Consider the following 11516-nt stretch of genomic DNA (forward strand, 5'->3'; position numbering starts at 1 on the left):
TACTACAATTACATCATACATCAATACAACATCGACAGGGAAGAGTGAACTGTTGGCGGGGGGGGGGGCTCAAGGGCGACAGACATCCCCCACCTTGTTCAATTATAGATATGTCCCTGTAGTCCTGTACCCTCTTCTTTGGTGAGGGACATTAAATCTCTTTCCTGCCCAGAGCTGGAGGAAGCATGGTGGGCAGAGCGCTTGCTCCTTCCCTTCTCCTTCTAGCAGGGCTGCCAACTGGAAGAAGCCATTCCAAGCTAAAGTGGAGAGATGGGCAAGGAATCCTACAACTCCCGAGAACAGCCTCGTTTTTTCTCAACCACATTTCAGTGTCTCTCTTTTTCTCTCTGTCTCTGTGTGTGTGTCTTTGTAGACTGACCTAATCCTGTTTTCCCAGTGATGTTTGAGAAATGCTGCTCTAATTAAAATCAGGCAAATATTTTCTGCCATATGTAATAGGTAATGTAAAGTACATGTGCAATGGTTTAACGAAACAGCTAAACTTCACATAAAGAAAGGTTTTCATCTGGATTCAGCGTCTTGGCCAGCTCTCTGAATATTGCCCAGTCCTGCCGGTGTTCTCTGTTACCCTCAGCACTGGTGAAGGCTAGGCCTTGTGCATTAATTCTTCACATACAGCAGACATTCAAAAAAAAAAAAAAGAAAAGAAAAGAAAAAGAAAAGAAAGGAAAGGAAAAGAACAACTTTGATCCAAGTAAGGAAAGCAGCAGAACGGCTGGGGGGAAATGCGAGAAGGATAAGCTGTAGGCTAATTTCTGTGATGTTTCCTTGAAAGCATGTATATTAATCTAATCTCATTTTGGGAACACTTGGTGGTAGCAAGGCATATACAAAACAAACAAACAAAACATTTCAACTGGCAGTCAGATGCCTGGCTAATGTACTCAGGGCAGACTTTTAAATATTTTTTAACAGCTGAAAAACCAGATGAATGAAATTTCGGCTACTGTTCAACAAAAGCAGCAAGTACTCCTGAGAGCCTAGCTTTTTAAAAAAAACGTACAGTTTAAAAACACATTCTGCATTCAGTCTGTATGAGTAATGCATTGGCTTGTAACAGGGGCTGATAACCCACCAGCAAGTGGGTCTATCTAGGGCTGAGCTCCTCTAATGGGATGAATCAAGTCTTTCTCTTCCTAAGTACATATTCTGTCTACCTGAAGTTGCCTCTCCTTGTGTATTGCAGAACAACTTTTATATTATCAGCAATGGTGGGGAAATTGACATGTGGACCCAGAGCTATAATTAGAAACAAGGACCCCTGCATAAGGCAGTCTAAATGCATCATGTACCACTGTGGCAATAGTTGCCCTGATGGCATCCTTCCTATTTTAATCGGACTGGAAATTAGTCTCTCCGAGATCTTCCAGAACAGAAGAAAAAAGTTGCAGGAGATGAATAATTGGCATTGCCAATAATCAGAGGTGTACTTAAGCAATTTTGGAGCCTGGACCTAAAGGCCTTTGGAGACCCAACCCTCCGCTGGAGGCCCCCCTGCAAGTTAAGCACCATGCCCCTCCACACATACCCCGTAACACACATACCCCGTAACAAACACTGTATATTTAACACGTGGATTCTTGAGGTCACAAACTGCAACTGAACTCACTAGAATGTAAGAATATAGAACAGGTATATTTATGCAAATATGAATTAGCAGAAATATTTCAACACCCAACTTAACATATTCCAGTCCCACATATTTCTTTCCCCATTCCCCCCTCTGTAAAGCACCTGGCACAGGTCATAATCATACTCGGCTGCCCAGCACAGTGTGGGCCAGCAGCGACCACACCACCCAAGACAGACTAAAGAGGATTTGGAGGCTCTCAGGGGGTGTGGAGGCCCAGGACATCGGCCCCGAAGTCCAGGGGTAAGAGCGCCATTGCCAATAATTCTTACACTCACAGGTGAATTTCTTGCTGTTTCCCCTCCCAGACAATTATAAGCTTGCAACAGTTTCAGACCACAGCTTGCTTCAGTTTGAACAGGGGAAGACAAGACCACATGGAAACCACACTTTCCCCTATTTCTCAAAGGTCACTGTTGTCATTGCTGTAACAACAATAACTCGTGTGTGTGTGTGTGTGTGTGTGTGTGTGTGTGTGTGTGAGAGAGAGAGAGAGAGAGAGAGAGAGAGAGAGTACATGATGTGAGTGTGTGTGTGTGTGTGTGTGTGTGTGTGTGTGTGCATGAGAGAGAGAGAGAGAGAACATGATGTGAGAGTGGTACATAATGAGTGTGTGGGTATGTGTGGGTGGGATAGAGAGGCTCCCTTCAGATGTAACACAGAACAAATGGACCCGCGGGTCGACGCCCCTTCCCCCACTCTCCCCTCCATATTTGGATGTACTGAGAGTGTCCTCTCTGCAGTCATTGAGACTGCAGAGAGGCAGGGGAGCTGGCAGTGCAGGCTTCCTTCTTTCATGGAAGACAGCCCATACAGCCAATAGCACTATAGCAGTCAGAGCAAGGGAGGAGCTTCCTCCCTCAGCTATGCCTTTGGAGAAGGCTAACAGCAGTGCCAGAGAAGACGGAGGTGAAGGGACTTCCGGTTTCGTGTTATGTGCAAATGGAGAGGGGGGAGTTTGCTTTCACATGTTTGCCACAATTATCAAGTGGCTTGACCTACATCACACACACAGATGCTGTAACAGAGCAAGAATTTAAATCTACCACCTAGAGCCCCTGGTGGCGCAGTGGTAAAACTGCCGCCCTGTAACCAGAAGGTTACAAGTTCGATCCTGACCAGGGGCTCAAGGTTGACTCAGCCTTCCATCCTTCCGAGGTCGGTAAAATGAGTACCCAGAATGTTGGGGGCAATATGCTAAAATCATTGTAAACCGCTTAGAGAGCTCCGGCTATAGAGCGGTATATAAATGTAAGTGCTATTGCTATTGCTATTGCTAGGCTCACACCTAACACTTTGTGCACTTGTCCATACTTCTTGCTTCAAATCTCTCCCCACCCCACAATTTTGGGGCCTGCTTGACTAATTGTAGAAGGAATTACCTCAATGCAATAACTCACAGAAAGTGCCAGAAGATCTGTTGAGTAAGGATCTAATGTTAATGAATCTGTTTAGATTTAGGACACTGAACTAGATATTCTTCATGGTGTATTTTATTTTTGATCAGAAAATGTGAGACCTACACCATATCTGCACATAATGGCAAACTACGGGTAGATGAACCTGAGATTAATTTTTGTAACCCTAAATCGCATCACAGGCCTTCAACCATAGCCTGGCACCCTCCGGTATCAGGGAAGGGGAGCCACTCCCTTTTCCTGGTCCACTGAGGTCACATCACAGCATACTCTGTAGCACTCATGTCGCCAGACTGTGGGCAAGGAATCAGAAAGTCTGCAGGGTGGCAGCCATTGTCCATGATCTTCAAGGTGTCATGCTGAATGTGATCATGCCTTTTCAGAATGGTTGGCCCTCTCTCAGCAAGGAAAGGGCCTAGGGCCCCCTCCCCAACTTCACTGTACAAAAAATAGAATGGAGACATTCATGAATTCCTGGGTGGAGCTGCCTTTTGAATTTGACCTTGGGTGAAATGCTTGACTAACAAGCAGAAGGTTGCTGGTTCGAATCCCCACTGGTACTGTATCGGGCAGCAGTGATATAGGAAGATGCTGAAAGGCATCATCTCATACTGCACGGGAGATGGCAATGGTAAACCCCTCCTGTATTCTACCAAAGAAAACCACAGGGCTCTGTGGGCACCAGGAGTCAAAATTGACAGCACACTTTATTTTATTATTATATCACTGCCCTGCCTTATGCTGTTTTTGCAGCGATCGAATAGGGTTGCCCGGTTTATGGTGCCACCACAACTGCATGTGCTTGTGAACATACTTCTTTATTGAGTCATGTTTGGAGACTAAAACACATAACACCTATCTTGCCATCCCATCCCCTTTCTCTTCTAATTGCCAGAGGCGGGGGGAGCAAGAGACATAGGGGAAAGTGGACATCCCTCAATGTGACTTTTCATTTTCACAGACCTAGGAGCTTGGGATGGAACAACGCAGCATCCCTGTTGCTGGGCAACAACTTGAGCTGTGTGGAGACAAGGGGGTCGAGGCAAGTGCTCAGAGAGGCAGCCAGTGAGAAGGGTGACAGCTATGGAGCAGGCCCATTCCTAGGCGGCTAGGGTTTGGTCCTTTGGCTCTTTGATTTTGGTTCTAGCAACACCACAAAACCCCAGTTATGACGGCATCTGCATTTGGATGAAATGCTGTCGCCTTCAGACCTCAGGTTGGAGCAGTGAAGTTCACTACAAACCAAAGGTTCATACTGGAGTTTGACGAGGGAAACCACAGGTCCCTTATGCCATGAAACTGCAGTTTCACGCATTTGGATGTACACAAATTCCGCTCTGGTTTGAGATTACCTATGAATGAGGCCAATGAAAAAAGCAAGAAGCCCTACTGGAAATTTTGAGAGATCCAATTTTTAAGTAACAGAGAGAACTAATAAGTACTTGGTAAAGAAAGAAAACAGTGCTTTACACCAATCACCAGTTCCCTGGGATTTACAGAATGGATAAAGCCTTTAAAGGATTTTTCTTTCAATTTAGAATTTGGCATTTGAGACTTTTTTTTTTTTAAGACCAGCATGTATATAACATTACTGTAAAGTAAAACCTTTAACATTTATAGATTGGAACAATTTCCAAAGTGAATTATTTGGCAACGTCAAAAAAAGTTATAGAGATTCTTTTAACCTTGCTTGAGATACATTTTTCCCCCATCCTCCTAAAGGCTTGGTCGAAATATTAAAACTTGTCTCATTCTTTTCACATTCCCATTGTGTTCATTTGAAGGTGATATGAGACAGGTTATGCCATACTTTGCTGCCTACAAAAAAGACTCAGACTCCATCCCTAGATCTCATGGGTTGAATATATATCATCAACCTACATTCCATGGTAAAAGTAATGTAACATAAAGATGAAGTCTGGAGAACGTGTAAACTGATCTTTCAGTGTTTGGATTGCTCTTAAGTTTTGACATCTTGGATTGCATTCACCTCTGACAAACCTCTAAACATAATATTTGAAATGGTGGTTTAGTTTAGTTTATTACTATCAATGATCAAAGATCAGCAATGCAATTTAAAACTTTACAGAAAAATATGGATAAAAAAGAATACATAAAATAAAATATTTGACATGAAAGGAGACCCATTTGAACCTGAAGAAAAGTTGATTATAGATATGAAAACACTATAAACTAATGGAGAGTACCCACCTCTTGTGCGAAAAAATAAAGTACAGTGTTCCACTAAATCAAAACAAGGGACAAAATCAGATAATTCCCCTGTTTGAACCCCTTTAATGTTTCTTCAGTTTGCTTTGCCCTGCAATTCTCTGGCTGACATACTGTGTATGCTGAAACCTAACATCCAGCATCCTTGTGCAGTTGCTCAAGGGCACTTTTGCACAAATGCAAAAATTACACAAATGAAATTGTGCAACAGTGCAGCCATCTGAAATAATAGCCACATTGATGTGCAACTGCCATGCACAATTTTTGTGCATGTGAAAGAGCCAACTTAAACACCAGTATGAACATTCTATTGCACTATGCATGTAACATTGCACAGTATTTCAGCCACACTTCCTAAATTCTAGTTTAATTAGGATAATTTCTAGAATTAATTCAGGAATTCGAGCCTGCTAAGTTGCTCAGCTTTCAGTTTAATCAGTACATTTCAGTCCCCCTCTCATATTACCACAAAAAGCAGTTTTGATGAGATTGCATGCATGATTCGTTCAATATTATTTTGTGCAGTGTTTTAGTGATATGCACATATCCTCTGCATTTTGGTAAAACACCACACAAAATATCTTGATATAATCTTGTGTATCATCACATCATTGTTGCTTTCTTTGGTAAGAAAGCATTGATAAAATATACACGCACATCGATAAAACTTGCCACAAAAGGAATCTTGGTGCAATCATGCATATGACGACATCAACATTGGGTTGTTTTTTTTTGTTTGTTTGTTTTGCAGGTTTCCATCATAGGAAGCTACCTTCTACTGAGTCAGACCATTGGTCCATCGTGCTCAGTATCGTCTACACAGACTGGCAGCAGCTTCTCCAAGGTTACAGACAGGAATCTCTCTTAGCCCTATCTTGGACATGCCAGGGAGTGAACTTGGAATCTTCTGCATGCAAGCATGAAGATGCTCTTTCCCAGAGTGTTCCCATCCCCTAAGGGGGATATCTTACAATGCTCACATGTAGTCTCCCATTCAAATGCAACCAGGGCAGATCCTACTTAGCAAAGGGGACAATTCATGCTTGCTACCACAAGACCAGCTCTCCTACCATCAATATGCACATGTGCATCAGTAACATAGGGGGGAAAAACACACACACATGAATATACTGAAGGAATGGCAAACTATGGTGAACTGTGTATGTGCAGTGCAGTGCAAAAATCTGAGGGGAAAACTTTTATTTTTTTTAAGTGGGGTTTTGTTTCCAAGAAACAATACCTGATCGTTCAGAATTATAAAATCCAGGGAGAAATTCCAATGAGAAGAATTTTGGAAGCACGCTTGGGCAGAATCCCCCTCCCAGTTTCCTGCACCAACCTCTCTTAAATGAGAGAGGATTGAACAAGAATATTGGCACTTCCTTGTGCCAGCCCCACTGAAATGAATGGGGCCTGCAAAAAAGCATGATGGTTGTATACAACCATTCATTTCAGTGGAGTCCACACAGGAAATATTTCTGGCAGATGCTGCCTTAGTTTTGTTCAGGGAATGGACGTCTGCTCTACACACTGAAGCCCGACTTTCATACAGTGATTTGTTTCTAAAAAGAAAGGGATGCTGGGAGTCTTCACCCACACCTGGAGGCTTCCAATCTGGTAGCCAAGTTTCCAAATCCCTAAAGTGTCAGGAATTACCTGTTTGTGAGGGAAATGTACCCCGAATATGGCCTGACATTTATTATTGTTATTTCACATGTACCAGTCCAAGCCCTGCCATTCAGAACAGGTTCTGTGGCGGCCCTCAGCCCTGCTTCCAATTATGCGTATTCCACCCAACAGGAATGCTAGGTGAGATCTATCTTGGGAATTCACAATAAATCTCTGTGTAATTCTTTGGGCTGAGGTTTAGCAGTGTATTCCTGCTTGCATTCCTATAAAGCCGGTTTAAAAATATACACTCACAAACATCCCAGCATTGCTCACTGATTACTTGATATATCCAGTTCTCACAATCAGCAGACCAAGTATGCCTAGACTACACCAGAATGACAGCAGGGGCTCATGATAGAATAATTCTTTACGCACACACAAACACACACACACACTCCCTGTTCTAGCTTATACTTCTTTCTGACACATATTTAGGTCTGATGGTGACTTTAAAAATAATAATATTAATCATACTAGCCCACATTTGCAGTGTGAAGTGGTATAGTCCAGACACCTCATCTGCTGCTTCTGAGAACAAGGCTTCCACATTCATCTGCAGTCCCACAGGTAAGATACTCTCCTACTGCACACCCAGGTGCTTCCACTGCCTGTAACAAAAGCACACACTAGAGCGGGCCAGATTATTCAGTACATTTTTCTTGTGATGACTGATGGGTAATTTCTGAATAACCCTTCCCTTAATTCAGAGTGGATCACAGCCATGCATTTTCCTCATAACCTTTTGTAATTAACAGAAGCTTTGCTGGTACTGCTGACCTTGAACTGTGTCCTGCATGTGGAATATACCTTGTCTACATACCAGCCGGCTGTGCAGTCTCTTACCCTACTACCAATCTCTTTTTGCATCTTTCAGCTAGAGTAAGCAATATCTGGAGGACAGAAAGCTAAGGATATTCTCAACAGGACTCATATTTCAAAATGTAAGTTGAACAGAGATCAGCCCCCTACCCTGCAAAAACAAAAATAAAAATAAAAATTGAACATATGGATCTCACTCAACACACACACACACACAGGTTCCTATTCTCTCTCTCTCTCTCTCTTTCACACACACACACACACACACACACCTTGTTCAAACATGTAAGATGTTAGCATAGAGGGAGGTCTGTACTGTAGCTGCTAGTCCTGACTAGGGGTGTGCACGGACTGTTTTTTGTGGTTTGGTCCAAATTTGGACCAAACCACGGGGCCATGAACTGGTTCAGTCAAACTGAGCAGCTGACCCAGTCCATTTGACTGAGCCAGCTCAAACTGGTTTGGCAGTTCGAAGGGCTATGCCTGTCTATTTAAGAGTAGCTCAAATTCATTGTGATTGGGAAAGAAAGAGATGAAAGAGCTACGGGAATGAGAATTTATGGGAAATGCTCCATTCGTGTAGAACTGAGAAATAGTTGCAGGGTTGTTGGTTTTGTTTTCATCGTGCAACCAATTCCAGAGAATTCTCTAACAATGCTAGGCCATTAACTATAATATCTATAATATTAGATATGCAAGGCTGACAGCACCTTTTTTGAATACTGTGTTTGCTACCTCATTAGGCATCGATGGTTTCATATCAATGGTTTGGACCTTCATTAGAAAAAGCCATGACAAGAACCAACACATTAAAAATATATTGTTTTCTGCAAGCTAATACAACATGCATCCATAAGAGAGCTGGGAAAGCACAGGTTTCTCTGAAACAGTTTTAAGCTCCAGACGCAAGTCTGCTCTGCAGAGCAATTAAACAGAATCCAACTGTGCATTATGTCTGACAATGTGTCATTTTTCCTTTCTCTTTTCTAATCTGCCAGATTCTGTAGGAAAAAGACACTTTAAGAAGCAAATCAAGCAGCTTTCCGCCCTTTCCTTTCCCAGTATCTCATAGCTGAACTGCACAACACACCTAGTCTCAGCTGGTTCAGAAGTGGGGTTCAACAGAAGAATGAGTTTTAGCATTTCAGGTTTACACATGTTGTGTCCAAACAGTGTTTCCAAGAAAAGCCTGTGGGAATAAAAAGAGTGGGAAAATGCTCAAGTCACTCTTTCAGAAAGAGTTGCTAACATTCTGCTGTCTCAACAGAGCTCTTTTCCTTAAAACCATATGCTGGTTCAAGCTTTATCAAAATTCATGTGATTTGTTCCAAAGGCACAATTAAAAGATAGGAGATTTTGGATCAAGGTTCTGGATCTCAGTATTGGATAAAGAAGTACACAAAAATAGAGGCACACAAATAATATGCTAATATTTGGTTCTATGTGTTTAAGGGCGGGACACAGAATTAAGTGAGGAGATTCTCACGATCGACCAAAAGTGGGCTAAGGGAGCCTAGCCCGCTTTTGGGCAAGTGTGGGAACCACCAGGCTCGCAAGCAAGCCCGGTTTCGTCAAAGCGGGTAACCCGCTTAGGTAGCCCACCCCTTAGACAAGGTTAGCGGAGCAAGCACTACGCTAACCCCATCTATTTGATCATGTATTGGCGTGGAGCACACAAGGAGACCCCCGCTGGGAGGCTGAAACAAGCCTCCCAGCCCTGGGGGTCTCTCCAGGATGCCCCGCACACTCGAGCGGGGCATCCTGGAACTTCTGGGGGCTGCACACACCCCCCCGCATGGCCCCCGATTCCTGCAGCCCCTGCTGGCTCCGTGATGGAGCCGGCAGTCATGTGGTCGGCCTATCCAGCCGCCCAGGGCTGCCGCCATGCTCGTCTGTGGGGAGAGCAGGCTAAGCCCGCTCTCCCTGCTAACCCCATTCAGGCAAGTCTCACTGATCATGAGACTCGCCTCAGTATCTTCTAGTTTCATAACTGTCAGCTAAACAAATTAAAATTGTTAGATGTGAGGAAATCCATTGATTTTGAGCAGGATTACATTAATACAGTTAGAAAGCTGGGGTGAATTTGACACAGCGATTTTCAGATATCCCCTTGTAGAAAAGTAGTGTTTGTCTAAGGATCTAGATAAACATCTAGATCCTTAGATAAATTGTATCTAAGGACAGATTTTTTTTTTTAAAAAAACAAACTTTATAAGATTAGTGTATAGATAGGTAAACAGGTGGGTTTTCTGCCCAGAATGAGATAAATTTTCACCACATTTTCACCATGTGGTGGTTACATGTCAAACACCACAAGAAGGGAAAGCAAAACATAAGTAATGGCTCTACCTCAGTCAAAACGAGTTCAAGATAATTGTGTCATGCATGTTGTGCGACAGATTTACTACATTCTATATTTACTAAGGGCCGGTTTGCATGAGCACGGGCTGCAGCACATGAGCAGGATGGGGCCACACCGAAAGTGCACTTGCCCTGATGACACTGCAGGACATCCCAACATGCTATCAGGGTGTCCTTTAATCGTGTGAGGGGGCACTCATTTGAATCGCTCCTCTAGACCCATGGCAAATGCTCAAAATCTTGTTTCATATTCCAAGCTGAAGAACTGCTTCTTGAGAAATTAGTTCTGAATCCATAATTAAGTGCTTGGTATTTACTACAGCCAAGTATTATGAGCTGGCCAAATTGGTCTGTTGGGCAAAGTAATTACAAGTTTTGGTAATATCACTACTCTTGCTGGCAAAATAATAAAGTATATTTGGATACATAACCATGTTTAACATTAGCCACAGAGCAGGAAATTGGTCAGAAGGTATATATTCTAGGAACGATTCTGCATAGTTTGTTTGTTGATTGATTGATTGATTGATTGATTGTTAAATTTCTATACCGCCTTTCATTAAAACAATCTCAAGGCAGTTCACACAAAAGTTAAAACAAGACTATAAAAATTGCACAATTAAAATATTAAGCTAGAATATATAGAGATCTGATTAAAAAGGGGTTTAAATATATATATATATGAAGCACATACAAAGCATCAGCAATAGAGATAATCATATAAAAACCTGGGTAAAAAGCCAAGATTGTACACTCTTTCTAAAAACTGTGAGGGAGACTGAGGAGTGGATAGCCACTGGAAGAGCATTCTAGATTCTGGGAGCAACAATAGAGAAGACCCTGTCCCATGTGCAGGACAACTGAGCTTCCCTCATTGTTGGCACCTGGAGCAGAGCCCACCAATTGTCCTCATCAAGAGGCCAGCAACCCTTGGGAGCAGGAGGTCCCTCAGGTATCCAGGGCCCAAACCGTTATTAATCAAAACTGAAAACATGAGGCAAAATGGCCACATATAGCAAACCTCTGTTTAAACCCCCTCTTACAACACTAGAAACAGGGGTCACCCCATGAAATTGAAGATCGGGAAATCTTGGACCGACAAAAGGAAGTACTTTTTGTTTTTAACACAGTGCATGGTTAATCTATGGAATTTTCTGCCATTGGATGTGGTGATGGCCACTAGCTTGGATGGCTTCAAAAGGGGCTTGGACAAAGTCATGAATAACAGGTCTATCAATGACTACTAGTCTGGTGGCTATAAGCCATCTACAGCTTCAGAGGCAAGGTAGCTCTAAATACCAGTTTCAGGGGAGCAACAGCAGGAGAGAGGGCATGCCCTCACCTCTTGCCTGTGGGCTTTTCAGATG

The sequence above is a fragment of the Hemicordylus capensis genome, chromosome 5 (genome assembly GCF_027244095.1).
Source record: "Hemicordylus capensis ecotype Gifberg chromosome 5, rHemCap1.1.pri, whole genome shotgun sequence".
Classification (NCBI taxonomy): domain Eukaryota; kingdom Metazoa; phylum Chordata; class Lepidosauria; order Squamata; family Cordylidae; genus Hemicordylus; species Hemicordylus capensis.